Source organism: Heterodontus francisci, chromosome 11 (genome assembly GCF_036365525.1).
Source record: "Heterodontus francisci isolate sHetFra1 chromosome 11, sHetFra1.hap1, whole genome shotgun sequence".
In the NCBI taxonomy this organism is placed as follows: domain Eukaryota; kingdom Metazoa; phylum Chordata; class Chondrichthyes; order Heterodontiformes; family Heterodontidae; genus Heterodontus; species Heterodontus francisci.
In genome coordinates, this window is record NC_090381.1 from 96,202,528 (window position 1) to 96,225,127 (window position 22,600).

The 22,600-nt window shown below is 42.7% G+C and overlaps 1 protein-coding gene across 2 annotated transcripts in view; it reads left to right on the forward strand.

The window, feature by feature from the left end:
• The first annotated feature begins 408 nt into the window (after nt 1-408).
• The window catches only part of u2surp (U2 snRNP-associated SURP domain containing), a 105,407-nt gene continuing 83,215 nt past the window's right edge, over nt 409-22,600 (forward strand). For both annotated transcript variants that reach the window (XM_068042589.1, XM_068042590.1), the window contains exons 1-2: nt 409-509; nt 1,702-1,768. The gene's annotated coding sequence lies outside the window, so the exon portion shown is untranslated. The remainder of the gene's footprint in view (nt 510-1,701; nt 1,769-22,600) is intronic.

The following is a 22,600-nucleotide window of genomic DNA, read 5'->3' on the forward strand; positions in this document are numbered from 1 at the left end:
GAGAGGTATAAACGTCTTCAGTCAATGACCCAAGAACTTCAGAGGATAATCTCAACTGGAATAACAGGGCATGCATTTTTGCCGCCAAAAATTTACACACGGTGAGTTTCTGGCTATGCTGCTGTGTGGAGTCACTAAATGAAAGTTCAGAAACTTTGTTTTTCTGGAGGATATGATAGAGAGGCATAATCAAAATTCTGGAATTTTCTCAATATTGCAAGTATAAGTGACAGCTTTAAGAGCATATCTCCAATCCATATGGAAGGTGATCTCCCCCTGTAAAGTGACATGTTACAAACTGGTTTGCCAAACGTATGACTTTCTCTTATTTACCTGCCCCAGCAAGTAGTAACGTCACGTGACCTGCGTGACTGGCTCGCCCCGCCCCCCACCCCCCCCGTTCATCGATCCATGTCCCAACTCGGCGCTCGATTAACTCGTGAGGAAGGAAAATGGCGGACAAAACAGTGCGGTGCTTGGGGAAACATGGTGTGTACAGCGGTCGCAAGGTAAGCGAGAGGCGGCGGGCGCGGCTGGGGAGTCGGCTAATTCATCGCAGCCCAGGGCTGACGTTGCCTTATAATCTTGTTTTGGAAGGGTCGCGGCGAGTTCCGGGCCTAAGAGCCCGAGTACACGCGAGGAGGCCTGAGGCATGGGCCGAGAGGAGGGGAGGACGGCAGCTCCTTGCCGGGGTTGGGGGCAGAGGGCACCGTTCCTACCGGCGTCTTTTAGTCATAGGACAGCGCCACGGTGCCGTATCCTGCCGAAGCTGCGGCTTTAAAGTCTTGATTTGTAAAATATTGTGTTTCTTTGTTGTTTGGTGTTTTTACCCGAGATGGGAATTTAATCAAAGCGCAACTATCCGCATCCATCTCGCACAACCCAGGAGGATGTGGATCGCCAAACTCAGGCCTACTGCAATGCTTCAGTCACCTCTGTAACTGTCACACTTAAGAGCATGTTTGTTTAAAGCGCCAAAAATAAACGTTAAGCTCCAAGAGCGCATTCTCCACAATGAATATGTTTTTTAAACTAAGCAAATGCTCAAAAGTAAAAATCATTATTTTGAAATACTTTTTAAAAGTACAGTTCTCGGGATATAACTGAGGGTTCACTTCGGGCTAATTTTGTAGACAGGTGGAAATGGGTGCTGTTTTATGTCATTGGGCTTTTTCCTGATTGAAAAGCTGGACAACTTTTGGAAAGGAAGAGGATAGAATATTCCATAGATGAATCTTATTTTAAGTGTCTCAGGTGTTGCTGTTGTGGAATGTCAGTCATTTTGATGCAATTTAAGCTCGACTCAACAATGTTACCTTAAATTTTAGTATATGTTTTGTGAAATCTATTTTTTTTGAGAAAATCTATTTTCTTGTCTTGTGCTTGATGATTTAGTGATGTGATAGGCTTTATTGAAAAAAGTGTTTCAGATTTGCTAAACATCAATACATTTTTCAAAGTAAATTGAAAGCTAGTTAATTTTACTTCCCAATTTCTCCAGTTTGTTGCCTCTGCTTGACCTACCTAATCAGATCTGGCTAAATTTAGGAGCTCAGTAATTTTGGGAAGAATTGTGGAAGGAAGGTGCTACATCCCATCATTCTGCAATGTGCTAGTACATGATGTGGATTAAGATTGTTCAATTAATTAGAAAACTGATTGTGGGCAAGGTTGTGTTAAATGTTTGATTTATTTCCACAGGTACAAATGATGCATTGCTGAGTTGTCCAACTCCAAAGTTACAAGGACTTGTGTGTTATACAAACAGGCATGTACTATTTTTTTCATATGGCAAGTTTTAAACTTTCATGAAAATTGCAGGTAATTTTCAATAGAAATGTCATCCATGGATATTTGAACAATTCTTTGAATAGTGTTTAGGAAAATATCCAATTTTTGATTGATTTATCATTGTCGTGTGCTGTAGTTACTTTTTCATAAGCAATTTTTCTTCGAGTACCTTGATCAGCAATGTACTGAGTAGTCCTTGTATTTGCGTTAGTTTAATATTTGGATGCTTGGGGATATACTTGAATTGAGGTTAGATACCATTGTGAACCCTAACCTTAAGTCTTCAATAGTTCATAAATATCTGAATAGCTGATCAGATAACCACCTTGAACTCAGATTGCATCTTGTCTTACATACCATAAAACATGTTTTGATGATCAATATATGCGCCGGTGTGGAGAAACATTTGCTTCTGAAGTAAAAGTTGTGGGTGTGTTTTGCTTTTATATTTGTGTATATGCCTGTTTTTAATATTGTTTATTTTACAAACTTTTATACTAAATTGGAAGCTACAACCAGCCTTGAGTTCAGCATGATGAAAATCTATACTGAGATTCATGAGAAGGTTTAGTACCTCGTTTATTGTGGAAATATTGTCACGAATTAAAAAGCCTTGTGTACAGTCCATATTCTGAAGGTACAGTGAATGATGGAGAGATGTTTGAGCTGCTTGTGCTTCAGTCAATTTAATACATACAAACATATGAATTAGGAGCAGGAGTAGGCCACTCGGCCCTTCGAGCCTGCTCCACCACTCAATAAGTTTACGACTGAGCTGATTACTCCATATTTCCACTTACACCTGATAACCTTCCACCCCCTTGTTTATCAAGAATCCAACTACCTCTGCCTTAAAAATATTCAAAGACTCTGCTTCCACCACCTTTTGAGGAAGAGAATTCCAAAGACTCACGACCCCCTTAGAGAAAAAATTTCTCCTCATCTCTGTCTTAGTGAGTGACGCCCCTTTTTGAATAGTGACCCCTAGTTCTAGATTCTCCCACAAGGGGGAAACATCCTTTCCACATCCACCCTGTCAAGACCCCTCAGGATCTTGTATGTTTCAGTCAAGTCGCCTCTTGCTTTTCCAAATTCCAGCAGATACAAGCCTAGTCTGTCCAATCTTTCCTCGTAAGACAGCCCGCCCATTCCAGTATTAGTCTAATAAACGTTCTCTGTACTGCCTCCAACGCATTTACATCCTTCCTTAAATAAGGAGACCAGTACTGTACACAGTACTCCAGATGTGGTCTCACCAATGTTTTGTATAGCTGAAGCATAACCTCCCTACTTTGTATTCAATTCCCCTCGCGATCAATATTAACATTCTATCAGCTTTCCTAATTATGTGCTGTACCTGCATACTAACCTTTTGCGATTCATGTACTAGGACACCCAGATCCCTCTGCATCTCAGAGCTCTGCAATCTCTCACCATTTAGATAATATGCTTTTTTATTCTTTCTGCCAAAGTGGACAATTTCACATTCTCCCACATTATACTCCATTTGCCAGGTCTTTGCCCACTCACTTAACCTATCCATATCCCTTTGTAGCCCCCATATGTCCTCTTCACAAGTTACTTTCCTATCTATCTTTGTGTCATCAGCAAATTTAGCAATCATACCTTTGGTCCCTTCATCTAAGTCATTTATATAAATTGTAAAAAGTTGAGGCCCCAGCACAGATCCCTATGGCACGCCAGTCGTTACATCTTGCCAACTGAAAATGACCCATTTCTACCCACTTTCTGTTTCCTGTTAGCTAGCCAATCTTCTATCCATGCCAATATGTTACCGCCTACACCATGAGCTTTTATTTTCTGCAGTAACCTTTGATGTGGCACCTTATCAAATACCTTCTGGAAATTAAGTACAATACAGCCACTGGTTTCCCTTTATCCACACACATGTAAACTCCCTCAAAGAACTCCAATAAATTGGTTAAACATGATTTCTCTTTCACAAAACCATGTTGACTCTGCCTGATTAGCTTGAATTTTTCTAAATGCCGTGCTATACTGTCTTTAATAATAGCTTCTAACATTTTCCCTAAGACCGATGTTAAGCTAACTGGCCTGTAGTTTCCTGCTTTCTGTCTCCATCCCTTTTTAAATAAAGGAGTTACATTCGCTATTTTGCAATCTAATGGAACCTTCCCCGAAAGTAAGGAATTTTGGAAAATTAAAACTAACTCATCAACTTTCCCACTAGCCACTTCTTTTAACACCCGAGGATGAAGCCCATCAGGACCCGGGGACTTGTTAGCCCGCAGCTCCAACAATTTATTGAATACCACTTTCCTGGTGATTGTAATTTTCTTGAATTCCTCCCTCCCATTTCCTGACTTACAGCTAATTTTGGGATGTTACTTGTATCCTCAATAGTGAAGACCAAGGTAAAATATCTGTTCAATTCATCTGCCATCTCCTTATTATCCATTATTAATTTCCCAGACTCACTTTTTATAGGACCAAAGCTCAATTTTTAACTTTTTTAAAAATGTCTACAGAAACTCTTACTATCTGTCTTTATATTTCTAGCTAGCTTTCTCTCGTACTCTAACTTTACCTTCCTCATCAATTGTGTAGTCATTCTTTGCTGTTTTTCATATTCTTTCCAATCTTCTGACCTGCCTCCCATCTTTGTGCAATTATAGGCTTTTTCTTTAAGTTTGATGCTATCTTTTGCTGTATTAGTTAACCACAGATGGCGGGTCCCACCCTTGGAATTTTTCTTTCTCATTTAAATGTTTCTATAGCCCCTTAAATGTCTGCCACTGCATCTCTGTTGACCTATCCCTTAACCTGATTTGCCAGTTCACTTTAGCTAGTTCTGCTTTTATGCCCTCATAATTGTCCTTATTTATGTTTAAAATACATGTCTTGGATCCACTCTACTCTCCCTCAACCTGAATGTAAAGTTCAATCATATTATGATCGCTGCTACCTAGGGGCGCCTTAAATAAGGTCATTAATTATTCCTATCTCGTTACTGGACAATACCAGGTCTTGTATAGCCTGCTGTCTGGTTGGCTGAAATACGTATTGTTCCAAGAAATTATCCCGAAAACATTCTGTATACTCCTCATCTAGGCTACATCTGCCCATCTGATTTTTCCAGTCTATATATAGGTTAAAATCCTCCATAATTATCGTTGTACCTTTCTGACATGCTGCCATTGTTTGTTTCTTTTATACCCCGTCCTACAGTGTGGTTAATGTTAGGTGGCCTGTACACCACTCCCGCAAGTGATTTCTTGCCTTTGATTTCTTATCTCTACCCAAACTGCTTCTATATCCTAGTCTCCTGAACTTGGGTCATCCCTCTCTATTGCGCTAATACCATCATTAATTAACAGAGCTACCTTTTCATAGCTTCCTGTCCTTCCTAAAAGCCATATACTCTTCAATATTCAGGTCCTAATCTGTGTCGTCCTGTATCCATGTCTCTCTAATGGCTATCAGATCGTACTTATTTCTATTTGTGCTCTCTGTTCATCTGTTTTGTTTCAAATGCCACGTGCATTCAGATACAGAGCCTTTAGTTTTGTCCTTTTATTACTTTTGTAATCTCTAGCCTTATCTATTTATTTACTCTTGGATTTCATTTCCCATACTAATAGCTTACTCTCTTGTCCCTACTGCTTGATTTACCACATCTTCCCAAATTTGATCTCTCGCACTCACTATTCAGTTTCAAACCCTCTCTACTTCCCTAGTTATATGGCTCGCTAGAACACTGGCCCCAGCATGGTTCAGGTGGAGACCATCCCAACGGTACAGCCACCACTTTCCCCAGTGCTGGTGCCAGTGCCCCACGAACCGGAACCCACTTCTACCACACCAGTCTTTAAGCCATGCATTAATTTCTCTAATCTTATTTGCCCTATGCCAGTTTGCACGTGACTCAAGTAATAATCCAGAGATTATTACCTTTTGAGATTCAGCTTAATTTGGTGCCTGTTTCCTCATACTGACTATGCAGAACCTATTTCCTTGTCCTGCCTATGTCATTGGTACCTACATGGATCACAACGACAGGATCCTCCCCCTCCCACTGTAAGTTCTTCTCCAGCCCTGAGCAGATGTCCCGAACCCTGGCACCAGGCAGGCAACACAGCCGTCCAGACTCTCGCTCTTTGCTGCAGAGAACAGTGTCAATCCCCCTAACTATACTGTCCCCCACTACCGAACAAGAACAAAGAACAGCACAGGAACAGGCCATTCGGCCCTCCAAGCCTGCGACGATCTTGATGCCTGCCAAAACTAAAACATTCTGCACTTCCGGGGTCCGTATCCCTCTATTCCCATCCTATTCATGTATTTGTCAAGATGCCTCTTAAACATCTCTATACCTGCTTCCACCACCCCGCCCGGCAACAAGTTCCAGGCACTCACCACGCTCTGTGTAAAGAACTTGCCTCGCACATCCCCTCTAAACATTGCCCCTCTCACCTTAAACCTATGTCCCCTAGTAACTGGCACTTCCACTCTGGGAAAAAGCTTCTGACTGTCCACTCTGTCCATGCCGCTTATAACTTTGTAAACCTCTATCATGTCGGCCCTCCACCTCCGTCGTTCCAGTGAAAACAATCTGAGTTTATCCAACCTCTCCTCATAGCTAATGCCCTCCAGATCTGGCAACATCCTGGTAAACCTCTCCAAAGCTTCCACGTCCTTCTGGTAGTGTGGCGACCAGAATTGCACGCAATATTCTAAGTGTGGCCTAACTAAGGTTCTGTACAGCTGCAGCATGACTTGCCAATTTTTATACCCTATGCCCCGACTGATGAAGGCAAGCATGCCGTATGCCTTCTTGACTACCTTATCCACCTGCGTTGCCACTTTGTGACCTGTGGACCTGTACGCCCAGATCTCTCTGCCTGTCAATACTCCTCAGGGTTCTGCCATTTACTGTATACTTCCCACCTGCATTAGACCTTCCAAAATGCATTACCTCACATTTGTCCAGATTAAACTCCATCTGCCATTTCTCCGCCCAAGTCTCCAACCGATCTATATCCTGCTGTATCCTCTGACAATCCTCATCACTGTCTGCAACTCCACCAACCTTTGTGTCGTCCACAAACTTACTAATCAGACCAGCTACATTTTCCTCCAAATCATTTATGTATACTACAAACAGCAAAGGTCCCGGCACTGATCCCTGTGGAACACCACAGTCACATCCCTCCATTCAGAAAAGCACCCTTCCACTGCTACCCTCTGTCTTCTATGACTGAGCCAGTTCCGTATCCATCTTGCCAGCTCCCCTCTGATCCCATGTGACTTCACCTTTTGTATCAGTCTGCCATGTGGGACCTTGTCAAAGGCTTTGCTGAAGTCCCATATAGATAACATTCACTGTCCTTCCTTCATCAATCATCTTCGTCACTTCCTCAAAAAATTCAATCAAATTAGTGAGACACGACCTCCCCTTCACAAAACCATGCTGCCTCTCGCTAATAAGTTTGTTTGTTTCCAAATGGGAGTAAATCCTGTCCCGAAGAATCCTCTCTAATAATTTCCCTACCACTGATTTAAGGCTCACCGGCCTATAATTTCCTGGATTATCCTTGCCACCCTTCTTAAACAAAGGAACAACATTGGCTATTCTCCAATCCTCTGGGACCTCACCTGTAGCCAGTGAGGATGCAAAGATTTCTGTCAAGGCCCCAGCAATTTCTTCCCTTGCATCCCTCAGTATTCTGGGGTAGATCCCATCAGGCCCTGGGGACTTATCTACCTTAATGCTTTGCAAAACACCCAACACCACCTCCTTTTTTGATAATGAGATGACTGAGACTATCTACACTCCCTTCCCTAGGCTCATCATCCACCAAGTCCTTCTCCTTGGTGAATACTCATTTAAAGTACTCATTTAGTACCTCGCCCATTTCCTCTGGCTCCGCACATAGATTCCCTTCTCTGTCCTTGAGTGGGCCAACCCTTTCCCTGGTTACCCACTTGCTCTTTATATACGTATAAAAAGCCTTGGGATTTTCCTTAATCCTGTTTGCCAATGACTTCTCATAACCCCTTTTAGCCCTCCTGACTCCTTGCTTAAGTTCCTTCCTACTGTTTTTATATTCCTCAAGGGATTCGTCTGTTCCTAGCCTTCCAGCCCTTATGAATGCTTCCTTTTTCTTTTTGACGAGGCTCACAATATCCCGCGTTATCCAAGGTTCCCGAAACTTGCCAGACTTATCCTTCTTCCTCACAGGAACATGCTGGTCCTGGATTCTAATCAACTGACGTTTGAAAGACTCCCACATGTCAGATGTTGATTGACCCTCAAACAGCCGCCCCCAATCTAAATTCTTCAGTTCCTGCCTAATATTGTTATAATCAGCTTTCCCCCAATTTAGCACCTTCACCCGAGGACTACTCTTATCCTTATCCACAAGTACCTTAAAACTTATGGAATTATGGTCACTGTTCCCGGAATGCTCCCCTACTGAAACTTCGACCACCTGGCCAGGTTCATTCCCCAATACCAGGTCCAGTACGGCCCCATCCCGAGTTGGACTATCTACGTATTGTTGCAAGAAGCCCTCCTGGATGCTCCTTACAAATTCTGCCCCATCCAAGCCCTTAGCACTAAGTGAGTCCCAGTCAATATAGGGGAAGTTAAAATCACCCACCACTACAACACTGTTACCTTTACATCTTTCCAAAATCTGTCTACATATCTGCTCCTCTACCTCCCGCTGGCTGTTGGGAGGCCTGCAGTAAACCCCCAACATCGTGACTGCACCCTTCCTATTCCTGAGCTCCACCCATATTGCCTCGCTGCATGACCCCTCCGAGGTGTCCTCCCGCAGTAAAGCTGTGATATTCTACTTAACCAGTTATGCAACTCCCCCACCCCTTTTACATCCCCATCTATCCCGCCTGAAGCTTCTGAAGCCTGGAACATTTAGCTGCCAATCCTGTCCTTCCCTCAACCAAGTCTCTGTAATAGCAACAGCATCATAGTTCCAAGTACTAATCTAAGTTCATCTGCCTTACCTGTTATACTTCTTGCATTGAAACAAATGCACTTCAGACCACCAGTCCCGCTGTGCTCCGCAACATCTCCCTGCCTGCTCTTCCTGTTAGTCTTACTGGCCTTATTTACTAGTTCCCCCTCACTTATTTCACTTGCTGTCCTACTGCTCTGGTTCCCACCCCCCTGCCACACTAGTTTAAACCCTCCCGAGAAACGCTAGCAAACCTCACAGCCAGGATATTTGTGCCCCTCCAGTTTAGATGCAACCCGTCCTTCTTGTACAGGTCCCATCTGTCCCTGAAGAGATCCCAATGGTCCAGATATCTGAAACCCTCCCTTCTACACCAGCTGTTCAGCCACGTGTTTAGCTGCACTATCTTCCTATTTCTAGCCTCACTGGCATGTGGCACAGGGAGTAATCCCGAGATTACAACCCTAGAGGTCCTGACTTTTAACTTTCTACCTAACTCCCTAAACTCCCCCTGCAGGACCTCATCACTCTTCCTGCCTATGTCGTTGGTGCCGATGTGTACCACAACGTCTGGCTCTTCGCCCTCCCCCTTCAGAATGCCCCCTGTCCGTTCAGAGACACCCTTGACCCTGGCACCAGGGAGGCAACATACCATCCTGGAGTCTCTTTCACGTCCACAGAAACGCCTATCTGTGCCTCTGACTATAGAGTCCCCTATAACTATTGCTCTTTGCTTTGTCCCTCCCTGCTGAACAACAGTGCCAGCCGTGGTGCCACTGCTCTGGCTGCTCCTGTTTTCCCCTGATAGGCCATCCCCCCCAACAGTATCCAAAACGGTATACTTGTTCGAGAGGGGGATAGCCACAGGGGATTCCTGCACTGACTGCCTGCCCCTTCTCGCGGTCACCCATCTATCTGCCTGCACTTTGGGTATAACCACTTCTCTAAAACTCCTGTCTATGACACTCTCTGCCACCTGCATGCTCCTAAGTGCATCCAGTTGCCGCTCCACCTGATCCATGCGGTCTGTGAGGAGCTGCAACTGGGTACACTTCCTGCAGATGTTGTCGTCCGGAATGCTGGAAGCATCACTGACCTCCCACATCTCACAGGTGAAGCACTTCACGTCTCTAACTGACATTTCTAGCACTAATTAATAAAAATAAATACTTATTAAATCCTTACTAAATTGTTATAATTAACTACATGGTCCCTAGTGCTAGATTCCTACTATAAATATTAAATGCTAACTAAATATAGTAATCTCCTCCCTCTGGTTTAGTTACTCTACTTATCAATTAGTTAATTAGGGTTTTAATCAATTTTTACCAATGTTTTATTTTCAAATTCAGTTCAAATTCCCTATCAGCCAATCAGGTCACAGCTTTCCCGTGACGTCACTTTTCATTTTTATTTTACCAGAGGTAAGTTTTTTTTAATACTTGCCAGTCTGGAACTCCGCCCTCCGAGTCTTCTCCGTGAATTCCACTAAATTCCTTTTTTCTCCCTGCACTTGAATGGCTTCCTGTACCATGGTGCTATGGTCAAGTTGTTCATCCACCCTGCAGCCCCCACTCTCATCCAAACAAGCTGAAAGAACCTCAAACCTATTGGACAATCGCAAAGGCTCAGGCTCCTGCACTCCTGCCCTCTGGATCCCCTTACCTGCCTCAGCTGCAGCCACGCTCTCCTGTCCCTGACCACTGGCCAAATCAGAAGACCCTATCCTCGGGTGTTACCGCCTCCTGGTACCAAATGTCCAGGTAACTTTCCCCCTCCCTGAATTGTCAGTGTTTAAAGCTCAGACTCCAATTCAATGACTGAGCCGAAGCTCTTTGAGCCACACTCACTATAGACGTGTTTGCCCTGGATCACACTAGCATCCAGGAGCTCCCATATGCTGCAGCCATGACACATCACCTGTCCTGCCATCCTTAATGTGTTTTAATTAACTAATTATTTTATTCAATTGTTTATTCTCTTTTATATACATATATTTAGCTTACCACTAGTTCCTTTACTATTTTAAACGTGAGGATTAGAGTGGTCCTTAATCATTTACCAGATACTCACCAAACAGGTAGCTACTTCCCAAACCAATCACCTACTTCCTTGCCTGTGATGTTTGATGCTATGTTTGTTTTAAATTAATTTAAAAGCTTACCTGTATAATCACCTGGGCAGCACTCTGTTTCCCTGCTCTCTCTCTCGATTGTGACGCCGCACAATTTTTCTTTTTGCCCTGCTCCACTCCTGTCGTGCTCCCCTCTCTCTCTCGGTCTCCAGTCTCCGACTCTGGGCTTTTGGTGCGCTTTTTAAACCTCCACTCCCGCCGTGCTCCTCTCTCTCTCGCTCTGTCTCCAGTCTTGTTAAATCTTAGATCAATCATTATTGCACTTGTTGGAGAATTTTTAACAGGATTTTATTCGTGCAATGGTACCTTTTTGTTTCTGTAGAATTTCTAATTCTTTTGAGTTTGTCAGGAATCATACTTGCCAACTGCTAATAAAGCATATGTAGACTTTAGTATTGCTTAAGAAAAGGATCATAACTTTCATGGAATATGAGTTAAGATCCGTTGACTGTTGTATGGACCTCAAACTTCAAAGGGAACCCTTGCAACACGAGTATGACATTTCCAGTGTTCATAACAGTTCATACTATGAGTTTTCTGGATAAAACTGGTCCATTGATTTTTCTTCCAGTTTTATGGAATAGATTCACATGCCTAAGGAATTGAATTGTTTTTATCCAGGACTATTAGAGTTGTCAGAGGAGACTTTTTGTATGGGGATGCAGATTTCAGAATTGAAAGGACAAAGTATATGGATTAGCCCCTGGATGTTAGCATGAGTTATTTATGTTAAAGGACCTGACCAAATAACTTGAACTACAAATTTAGTCTGTAGCATTGTCGTAAAGTGCAGTGGTAGTCAGGAAGTTTTCTACTGTGTCCAGGTGAACTGTTCAAAATAAAACTTAAGCTGTCGGGTGCAGTTTGAATTGCGATATTACAGAAAGAACATGGCATTGAAACAAATGCAGCAAAGGCCCAGCTGTCGGATACCTGGCATCAGATATGTGAGGTGCACAAAACTACAGAAGCTGAGTTTGAATGTGCAAAAGAAGATTGCGATGGCATCTTATTAAGGAATTCATAATTCTTAAGTGAGCCATGAGAAACTGTTGACTGTCACACTGAACAGCAACGAGGGGCCATGGGTTGAAGCTTAGTACGATAGAGGCAAATGGACATAAAATATAACTCAGCCATAGGCTGGTTATTATTTGGAATTGACTGCTTAGCGGGTAATTTTTAAGAGGGGTGTTCGACAGGCATTTGGCAAGAAATCGAATGAGGGATTTAGCTAGTAAAACTTTTATTCTGTCTTTGAACTCTTGGGGCTGGCCAGGTGAATTGAAATAATATTTTTTGATCTTGTATATTCCTGTCTTCATTTTGTTTCTACAGTAGCAGAGATTTTCCTTCCAAATTTGGGTTATACTTGAAGAGAGAGCACTTTCAGTTTCATAGCACCAGAGTAAAGTACTCATAGTTACAGCTGTCATTATTCATAGTGTTATTTGGGACTAACTTGAGATGAATTCAGTTATCACAAGAAGTATATTGGCACAGTATTGAAACATGGCTTGTGAGTTTTCCTATATAGTATATTAAATATACTGAATGATATGCTCTGTAGTGCTAATATAAGGCCTCCTTGTAAATATCAGTTTTCAGTTGACTGTACATTTTAAAATAATATGTTTAGGGATGTGATTGTTATTAAAATATGGTACTTTTTAAAATTAAACTGGCATGGTCATTCTTTACTGTGGTGGTGGAATGGTACCAACACAGTCCAGTGGAGCAGCAATCTTCTTGGCTTTGAGATTGTAATATCACATTGACCATACTTTTTATTAAATATTCTTCTATGTCTTGGTGACCTTTTGATGCAGTATTCAGTTGAAATATTTTTTGACTGCAGGTCGGTCAATACCTTAGACTTTGTTGTTAATCTAATTGAAATATAGACAGGGTTGTGGGCAGGAGTGAAGTTGACACACATCTGAATAAGCTCATCTGAAAGGATAAACCTTCGGATTCCCCTCACCAGAAAGAGCATTGACAGTAAAACAAACTTACTTAGATAGTGGCTATGTTCATAGTTCATTTGGAAAATATGAATGACTGTTAGAGGAGCATGTCACTTGAAGAGGGCTGGATTTATATTCAAAATATTCCTCTGCACTTTTTCTTTCAATCTTGATTTTCTCGAGTAAAACCTATTTAAAAAGATAGCTAAATTGGTCTGTTCCCTGAGGGAAGAATATTTGATTCGCCTTAGCAACTGTTGATATAAACTGAGGTTGACATCCGTCCCAACTAAAGGTGCTGGTCCTGTCCTGAAAGGAATTGGAATATTTGGTACTGTCTAGGAGACTCTGCTGATTGCAGTGATAATAGACATGTTGTGCTGCAAGAGGGTAACTGAGATTGCCGCATCTTCTAGAACATAGAACAGTACAGCACAGTACAGGCCCTTCGGCCCACGATGTTGTGCCGATCCTTTAACCTACTCTAAGATCAAATTAACTACCTACCCTTCATTCTACTATCATCCATGTACCTATCCAAGAGTCGCTTAAATGCCCCTAATGTATCTGCTTCTACTACCACCGCTGGCAGCGCATTCCACGCACCCACCGCTCTCTGTGTAAAGAACCTACCTCTGACATCTCCCCGAAACCTTCCTCCAATCACCTTAAAATTATGCCCCCTGGTGATGGCCCTTTCCACCCTGGGAAAAAGTCTCTGACTGTCCACTCTATCTATGCCTCTCATCATCTTGTACCCTTCTCTCAAGTCACCTCTCATCCTTCTTCGCTCCAATGAGAAAAGCCCTAGCTCCCTCAATCTTTCTTCGTAGGACATGCCCTCCAGTCCAGGCAGCATCCTGGTAAATCTCCTCTGCACCCTCTCTAAAACTTCCACATCCTTCCAATAATGAGGCGACCAGAACTGAACGCAATATTCCAAGTGTGGTCGAACCAGGGCCATATAGAGCTGCAGCATAACCTCGCGGCTCTTAAGCTCAATCCCCCTGTTAATGAAAGCCAACACCCCATACGCCTTCTTAACAACCCTATCAACTTGGGTGGCAACTTTGAGCGATCTTTGGACATGGACCCCAAGATCCCCCTGTTCCTCCACACTACCAGAAATCCTGTCTTTAAGCCTGTATTCCGCATTCAAATTCGACCTTCCAAAATGAATCACTTCACACTTTTCCAGGTTGAACTCCATCTGCCACTTCTCAGCCCAGCTCTGCATCCTGTCAATGTCCCGTTGCAACCTACAACAGCCCTCCACACTATCTACAACTCCAGCGACCTTCGTGTCATCGGCAAACTTGCTAACCCAGCTTTCCACTTCCTCATCCAAGTCATTTCTAAAAATCACAAAGAGCAGAGGTCCCAGAACAGATCCTCGTGGAACTCCACTGGTCACCGAGCTCCATGCTGAATACTTTCTATCTACTACCACCCTCTGACTTCTATGGGCCAGCCAATTTTGAATCCAGACAGCCAACTTTCCCTGAATCCCATGCCTCCTTACTTTCTGAATGAGCCTACCATGGGGAACCTTATCAAACGCCTTGCTAAAATCCATATACACCACATCCACTGCTCTTCCTTCATCAATGTGTTTTGTCACATCTTCAAAGAATTCAATAAGGCTTGTGAGGCATGACCTGCCCCTCACAAAGCCATGCTGACTGTCTCTAATCAAACCATGCTTTTCCAAATAATCATAAATCCTGTCTCTCAGAATCCTCTCCAATAATTTTCCCACTACCGACGTAAGACTGACTGGTCTATAATTCCTAGGGTTATCCCTATTTCCTTTCTTGAACAAGGGAACAACATTTGCCACCCTCCAATCATCCGGTTCTACTCCAGTGGACAGTGAAGATGCAAAGGTCATCGCCAAAGGCGCAGCAATCTCTTCCCTCGCTTCCCGTAATATCCTTGGGTATGTCCCGTCTGGCCCTGGGGACTTATCTGTCCTCATATCATTCAAAATTTCCAGCACATCCTCCCTCTTAACCTCAACCTGTTCGAGCATATCAGCCTGTTGCACGCTGTCCTCACAAATGACCAGGTCCCTCTCTCTCGTGAATACTGAAGCAAAGTAATCATTTAGGACCTCCCCTACCTCCTCCGACTCCAGGCACAAGTTCCCTCCACTATCCCTGATCGGCCCTACCCTCACTCTGGCCATCCTCTTGTTCCTCAGATAAGTGTAGAACGCCTTGGGATTTTCCTTAATCCTACCCGCCAACACTTTTTCATGTCCCCTTCTAGCTCTCCTAAGTCTATTCTTCTGATATAATTTTTCTTGGATCTATTTTAAATTAGAGAAGGGGAGGTTGAATGTGGTGACATAACCATGCATTTGGGATAGGAGTGAGGAATCCAAGTTGAATTTGTTACTGAAGTTAGCATCTATACAAAGTGGCATCAGCTTCACATTGGCACAAAATTGTTGTTTCATGTATAATAAAAATGAAGTGCTGGAAATAGTCAGTCTGTCAGCATCTGTGGAGAGGCGAACAGTTGCTTTTCAGGTCAGTGACCTTTTGGCTTTAGGTCAGAGCTAAATGAAGTTGCACATCAGGTTCTACCTAAGTATGGAAGGGGGGGACAAACAAAAGGGAAGGTCTGTGAGGGTGGAAGGCAGGGGAGATTAAATCATCGAAATGTGGAATGGTTACTGTACAGGCAACCATTCGGCCCGTCAAGTCTGTGTCAGCTCTCTGCTAGAGCAGTTTAGCTAGTTCCAGTCCTCTGCCCGTTGTCCCTTAGCCCTGCAAATTTTTTTCCTTCATGTACTTATCCAATTCCCTTTTGAAAGCCACAATTGTAACTGCCTTCACCAAACTTTTAGACAGGGTATTCCAGATTGTCAACACCCACTGCATAAAACGCTTTCCTCATGTTGCCGTTGGGTCTTTTGCAAATCATCTTAAAACGCTGTTCTCTGCTTCTCAACCCTTCTGCTAATGGGAACGGTTTCTCTCGATCTACTGTCTGAATCCCTTATGATTTTGAGTACCCCTATCCCCTCTTTTCCTTCTCTAAGGTAAACAACCTCAGTATCTCCAGTCTATTCAAGTCTGAAGTCTCTCATCCCTGGAACCATTCTTGTAAGTCTTTTCTGCACCCTCTGTAAAGCTTTCACGCCTTTCTTAAACTGCGGTGCCCAGAATTGGACACCAATCCTCCAGCTCTTTGACCAAGCTTTTATTCATCTGACAATATCTCCTTCTGTGGCTTGGTGTCATTTTTTTGTTTATAATGCTCCTGGGAAACACCTTGAGATGCTATCGAATTAAAGGCGCTATATAAAAATAAGTCATTGAGGTCTAATCAGTATATTTTTAAAGTTAAAGTTTGATCATTTCCTTGCTTTTGTACTCTATGCCTCTATTTATAAAGCTCAGGAGCCTGAGAGTCTTTTTAACCACTTTCTCAACTTGCCCTGCCACTGTCAACTATTTATACACATATACCCCCAGGTGACTGTTTCTGCACCCCGTTTAGAATTGTACCCTTTAGTTTCTATCGCCTCTCCTCATTCTTCTTACCAATCTGTCACGTTGCACTTCTCTGCGTTAAATTTCATCAGCAATGCATCTGCCCATTCCACCAGCCTGTCTTGTCCTTTTGAAGTATATCACTATCCTCCTCAAGTTTTCTCATCTGCAAATTGTGAAATTGTGCCTTGCACATCCAAGTCATTAATATATATCAAGAAGATGACAAAACGGATGATGATGCAAGGCAAGAAGAGATTGTAATGGGCCAAGTAAGAAACAAAAGATGGGTCTCGAAGAAGTGCAGATAGAAAAAGCAGCATCATCAACAGCTGCTGTCCAAAAAGATAGCGTTGAGTCCGTAAGGCTGTTTTGAGTTTCATTGGAATGGTATAGGAGGCCTGGGGGGGTGGCAGGTGGGCAGGCAGAGAATTAAAATGACAGGCAACCAGAAGCTCGGCTTCACACTTGTGTACTTGATGGAGATGTTCTGCAAATTGGTTGCCCAATCTACATTTTTTTTCTCCATGATGTAGAGGAGACTGTATTGTGAGTAGTGAATACCGTATACTAAAATAAAGTAAATACAAGTAAATCGCTGATTCACCTGCAAGAAGTGTTTGGTTAGTGAGAAGAGAGGACGCAAAAGGGCAGGTGTTGCATCTCCTGCACTTGCAAGGGAAGACGCTGGGGGAGGGGATGATTGAGGAGGGTGATGTGGAGGGTATGGTCCCTTTGGAATGCTGGGAAGGGAGGAGATGATGTGTTTGGAACAAGTTGGAGGTGGCAGTAATGGAGGACGATGTATGAACTTCTGGTCATTTTAATTTACAGCCCCATTACAGCTCTGTCCTCTGGTTGTATTCCCTTGAATTTAGATGCTAATGGGAAAATTTAATCGAAGTTTCACGATATTAAGGGGAACAGATAGGAAGAAACTATTTCTCCGGGTTGGGGAGTCTAGGACTAGGGGGCATAGTCTAAAATTTAGAGCCAGACCTTTCAGGAGTGATATTAGGAAACATTGATCTTTGAATAGTGGTGTAATCTTAAATTGTAGGAGTCAGATTTGAGATGGGGCTGTTATTTTGCAGATGTGCTGCTGTAAATGGTCCTTACTGATTCGTGTCTTCTGCATATCGCTATCATTCTGTTGAAAAATAAACGCCTAAAAATGGAACTTGTCACAGATCGCTTTCTGCTCTTGCTGCTAGCAGCAGCCATTGCTGGTTTCATCCAAAGGCAGGCAATTTAGGGAGTCATAATCCAATGTGGAAAGGCAATATTTGCTTCAGTCAGTTCAGGTCTTAATGTCCAATTTACAATACACAAGACTGCAGTGTTTTTGTACCATTGCAACTTACAGTGTAACTGGGTGAGGTGGAGTTTGTCAAATTTGTGTTGGATGGGCATAATCTGGCCACTCTATTGGAGTTAGTGGTGTGCTCAATTTCCTGTCATGTCAGACTCTAAATCTACTTGAGCTGAATGTTCTTGGGAGGTTTTCTTCGTTGCATATGAGGGATAAAACCAGCAAAATTTGGGACACCTTTAAGGTAGAACATGCTTATCTTTAGGTTGAAGGGTTTTAGAAAAAAAACTTTATACTAATATAGTGACTTCCATGACCTCGGAATGTCCCAAAATGCTTTACAAACAATGAAGCAGTTTTGAAGTGCAGTCACTGTTGTAATGTCAGCAACACAGCAACCTATTTGGAAACAGCTTTACATTGAATAGAATATACAATACAGAAATGGGCCATTGGCCCAACCAGTCCATGCCTGCATTTATTCTCCACCCGAACCTGTCTTTCCTCATCCAACACTTATCAGCATAACACTCTGCTCCCTTCTCCCTCTTATGCTTATCTTGCCTCCCCTTAAATGCATCTACACTATTTGCCTTAACTACTCCCTGTGGTAGTGAGTTCCACATCTCACCACTCTCTGGGGTAGGAAGTTTCTTCTGAATTCCCTATGTGCTTTTGTGATGATTATCTCATATTGATTGCCTCTAGTTTTCCTCCCCACAAGTGGAGAAACGCTTTGTGTCTACTTTATGTAGAAAAAAAACTTTTTATAATTTTAAAGACTTGTATTAGGTCGCTGTCAGCCTTCCCCTTTCAAAAGAAAAGAGACCCAGCCTGTTCATCCTTTCCTGATAGCTCGAACTATGCATTTCAGGTATCATCCTTTGTCTTTTTGCACCCTCTCTAGTGCCTCTACGTCTTTTTTAATGATATGGTAGCCAAAACTGTACATGCTACTCCAAGTGTGTTCTAACCAACACTTGATTCAAATTTAGCATAATTTCTCTACTTTTCTGTTCGTCTAGAAAGAAACCCTTGTGCTTGGTTTGCTTTTTTAAAATTACCTGATTAATAGTGATTTGTGTTTGTACTCTCACACCTCTTTGCTTCAATACCCCATTTAGATTCTTATTTTCCATGTGAGCATCTAATTTGTTTTCTTACCGACATGTAGTAGCTCCCACTTATCCAAGTTGAAATTCATTTGCCAATGCTTTGCCCATTCTGCAAATTTATTAGTGTCATTCATAATTTGCAGTCCTCTTCAGTATTGATTATCCACCCCAATTTGATGGTGTCTGAAAAATTAGAAATTGTGTTTTTGATTCCAAAGTCTAAATCATGAAATAAATTATGAACAACAATGGTCCCAACACTGATCTTTGTGGGTAAGATGGACGCTGAGAGATTGTTTCTGCTGGTCGGGGGATCTAAAACGAGGGTGTCCAGTATCGGGATAAGGGGCCAATCATTTAGGACTGAGATGAGAAATTACTTCACTCAGAAGGTTGTGAATCTTTTGAATTCTCTACCCCAGAGGGTTGTGGATGCTCCATCATTGAATATATTTAAGGCTGGGATAGAGAGCTTTTTGGTCTCTTGGAATCTAGGGATATGGCGAGCGGGCAGGAAAGTGGATTTGAAGCCATGATTATATTGAATGGTGGAGCAAACTTGATGGACCATATGGTCTACTCATATTTCTTGTGTTCTTGTGAACCCCACTTTCCTTATTTTGCTACACTGAATAGCTACATTTTACCCTACACTGCTTTTTGTCTCGCAGCCAGCTAGCTGTCCATTTTGCTACTTATCCCGATTCCACCTTGTTCATTAGTCTACTATGTATCATTTTATCAAAGGCTTTTTGGAAATGGATATACCTTTAGTCTATTGCATTACATTTGTCTGTCCTCTGTTAGATCTTCAAAGAGTTCATTGAGGTTGGTCATACAGGACTTTCCCTTTTGAAATCCATGCTGACGATTAATATATTTTTGGTTTCTAGATATTTTTCTGTTTTCTCCTTTAGTAAGGATCATAAGAAATATGAGCAGGAGTTAGCCCCTTGAGCCTGCTCTGCCATTCAATACGATCTTGGCTGATTTGATTGTGACCTTAACTCCACTTTCCTGCTGGCCCCCAACTCCACTTTCCTGCTGGCGCCCATAACCCATGACTCCCTTGTAAATCAAAAATCTGACTAACTCAGCCTTGAATATATTCAATGACCCGGCCTCCACTGTTCTCTGGGGAAGAGAATTCCAAAGATTAATGACCCTATGAGAGAAAAAATTCCTCCTCATCTCCATGTTAAATAAGCGTCTCCTTACTTTTAAGCTGTACCCCATAGTTCTAGATTCCCCCATGAAGGGAAACATCCTCTCAGCATCTACCCTGTTAAGCCCCCTCAGAATCTTAAAGGTTTCATAAGACCGCCTCTCATTCTTCTAAACTCCAATGAGAATAGGCCCATCCTGCTCATCCTTTCTTCATACAACCCCTTCATCCCAGGAATCAGCCAAGTGAACCTTCTTTAAACTGCTTCCAATGAAAGTCTATCCCTCATTTGGTAAGGAGGCCAAAACTGTACACAGTACTCTAGGTGCAGTCTTGCCAATGCCCTGTACAGTTGTTGCAAGACTTCCCGATTTGTATACTTCATTCCTCCTTGCAATAAAGGCCAACAATCCATTTGTCTTCCTAATTACTTGCTGTATCTGCATGTCAAATTTTTATGATTCATGTACAAGGACACCCAGATCCCTCCACTGCAGTCCATTTAAACAATCTGCTTTTTCTATTTTTTATTCATGAGTGTTGCTGACAAGGCCACCATTTATTGCCCATCCCTAATTGCCCTCGTGAAGGTGGTAGTAAGCTACCTTCTTGAACTGCTGCAGTCCATGTGGGGTAGGTACGCCCACAGTGCTGTTAGGGAGTTCCAGGATTTTGACTCAGCGATAGTGAAGGAACAGTGATATTGTTCCAAGTCAGGATGGTGTGTGACTTGGAGGGGAACTTGCAGGTGGTGGTGGTCCCATGCATTTGCTGCCCTTGTCCTTCTAGGTGGTAGAGGTCGCGGGTTTGGAAGGTGCTGTCGAAGGAGCCTTGGTGCGTTGCTGCAGTGCATCTTGTAGATGGTATTCACTGCTGCCACTGCTTAGGTGGTGAAGGGAGTGAATGTTTGTAGATGGGGTGCCAATCAAGCGGGTTGCTTTGTACTGGATGGTGTTGAGCTTCTTGAGTGTTGTTGGAGCTGCACCCATCCAGGCAAGTGGAGAGTATTCCATCACGCTCCTGATGTGCGCCTTATAGATGGTGGACAGGCATTGGGGCGTCAGAAGGTGAGTTCCTCGCCACAGGATACCAAGCCTCTGACTTGCTCTTATAGCCAAAGTGTTTATATGGCTACTCCAGTTCAATTTCTGGTCAATGGTAACCCCTAGGATGTTGATAGTGGGGATTCAGTTGTTGTAATGCCGTTGAATGTCAAGGGGAGATGGTTAGATTCTCTCTTGTTGGAGATGGTCATTGCTTGGCACTTGTGTGACATGAATGTTAGTTGCCACTTATAAGCCCAAGTCTGGATATTGTCCAGGTCTTGCTGCATTTCTACACGAACTGCTTCAGTATCTATGGAGTCACGAATGGCGCTGGGCAATGTGCAATCATCAGCGAACATCCCCACTTCTGACTTATGATTGAAGGAAAGTCATTGATGAAGCAGCTGAAGATGGTTGGGCCTAGGACACTACCCTGAGGAACTCCTGCAGTGATGTCCTGGGACTGAGATGATTGGCCTTCAACAACCACAACCATCTTCCTTTGCGCTAGGTATGACTCTAACCAGTGGAGTGTTTGCCCCCTGATTCCCATTGACTCCAGTTTTACTAGGGCTCCTTGATGTCATACTCGGTCAAATGTTGCCTTGATGTCAAGGGCAGTCACTCTCACCTCCCCTCGAGTTCAACTCTTTTGTCCGTGTTTGAACCAAGGCTTCCCGCCAAAGTAGATCTCACATTTTCCTAAATTATACTCCATCTGCCAAATTTTTTCTCATTAACTTATCTATATCACTTTACTGACTGTGTCTTCCTCACAGCTTGCTTTCCTACCTATCCTTTGTATCGTTAGCAAATTTGGGTACAATACACTCAATCCATTCATCCAAGTCATTAATATTGATTGTTGATAGTTGAGGCTGCAACACTGATCTCTGTGGCACTCCATTAGTTAGTTTGCCAACCTGAAAATGCCCCACTTATCCCTTCTTTGATTCCTGATTCCATTATTTTTCCTACCACTGACTGGTTTATAGTTCCCTTAACACTTTTTATCTCCCTTCTTAAGTCCTCTGATATGACATTTTTTCTAATGAATTATTAAATATGAAGGGGAAAAAAAAGGTGGGCTAGCAGTACTGATTAGGGAAGACATTGTGGTGTTGGAAAGAGAGGATGTCCTTGAGGGGGTAGAAATAGTATCTATTTAGTTAGAGTTGAAATGCAAAAAGGGGATGAAGATGCTACTGGGGTATTCTATGGCATCCAAATTGTGAGAGAGAGAGAGAATAGTGGAGGAAATCTGCAGGGAAATCAGAGACGTGCAAGAGCTATCAACTGGTGGTATTGGCGGACTTTAATTCCCCAAATAATCGATTGGGATGATTTACCAATTGGAATTGGTAAATCCCAATTGGGATTGGTAAATAATAAATCAATTGTTTACTCCAAATAATCAATGGGAGTAAAGGGGTGCACATGAGACTTTATCAAATGCAAGAGTTTTTATAAACAAAGTAGTTTTAAATAAGCCTATAGGCCAGTGATGATTGTCAGCTGTTAATCATATTTCCTGGTGTTGCTGTAACTTTACTTTTGAACCAAGTTGCTGTAAAAGCTGCTTTCTATACACTGAAATAATTTTGG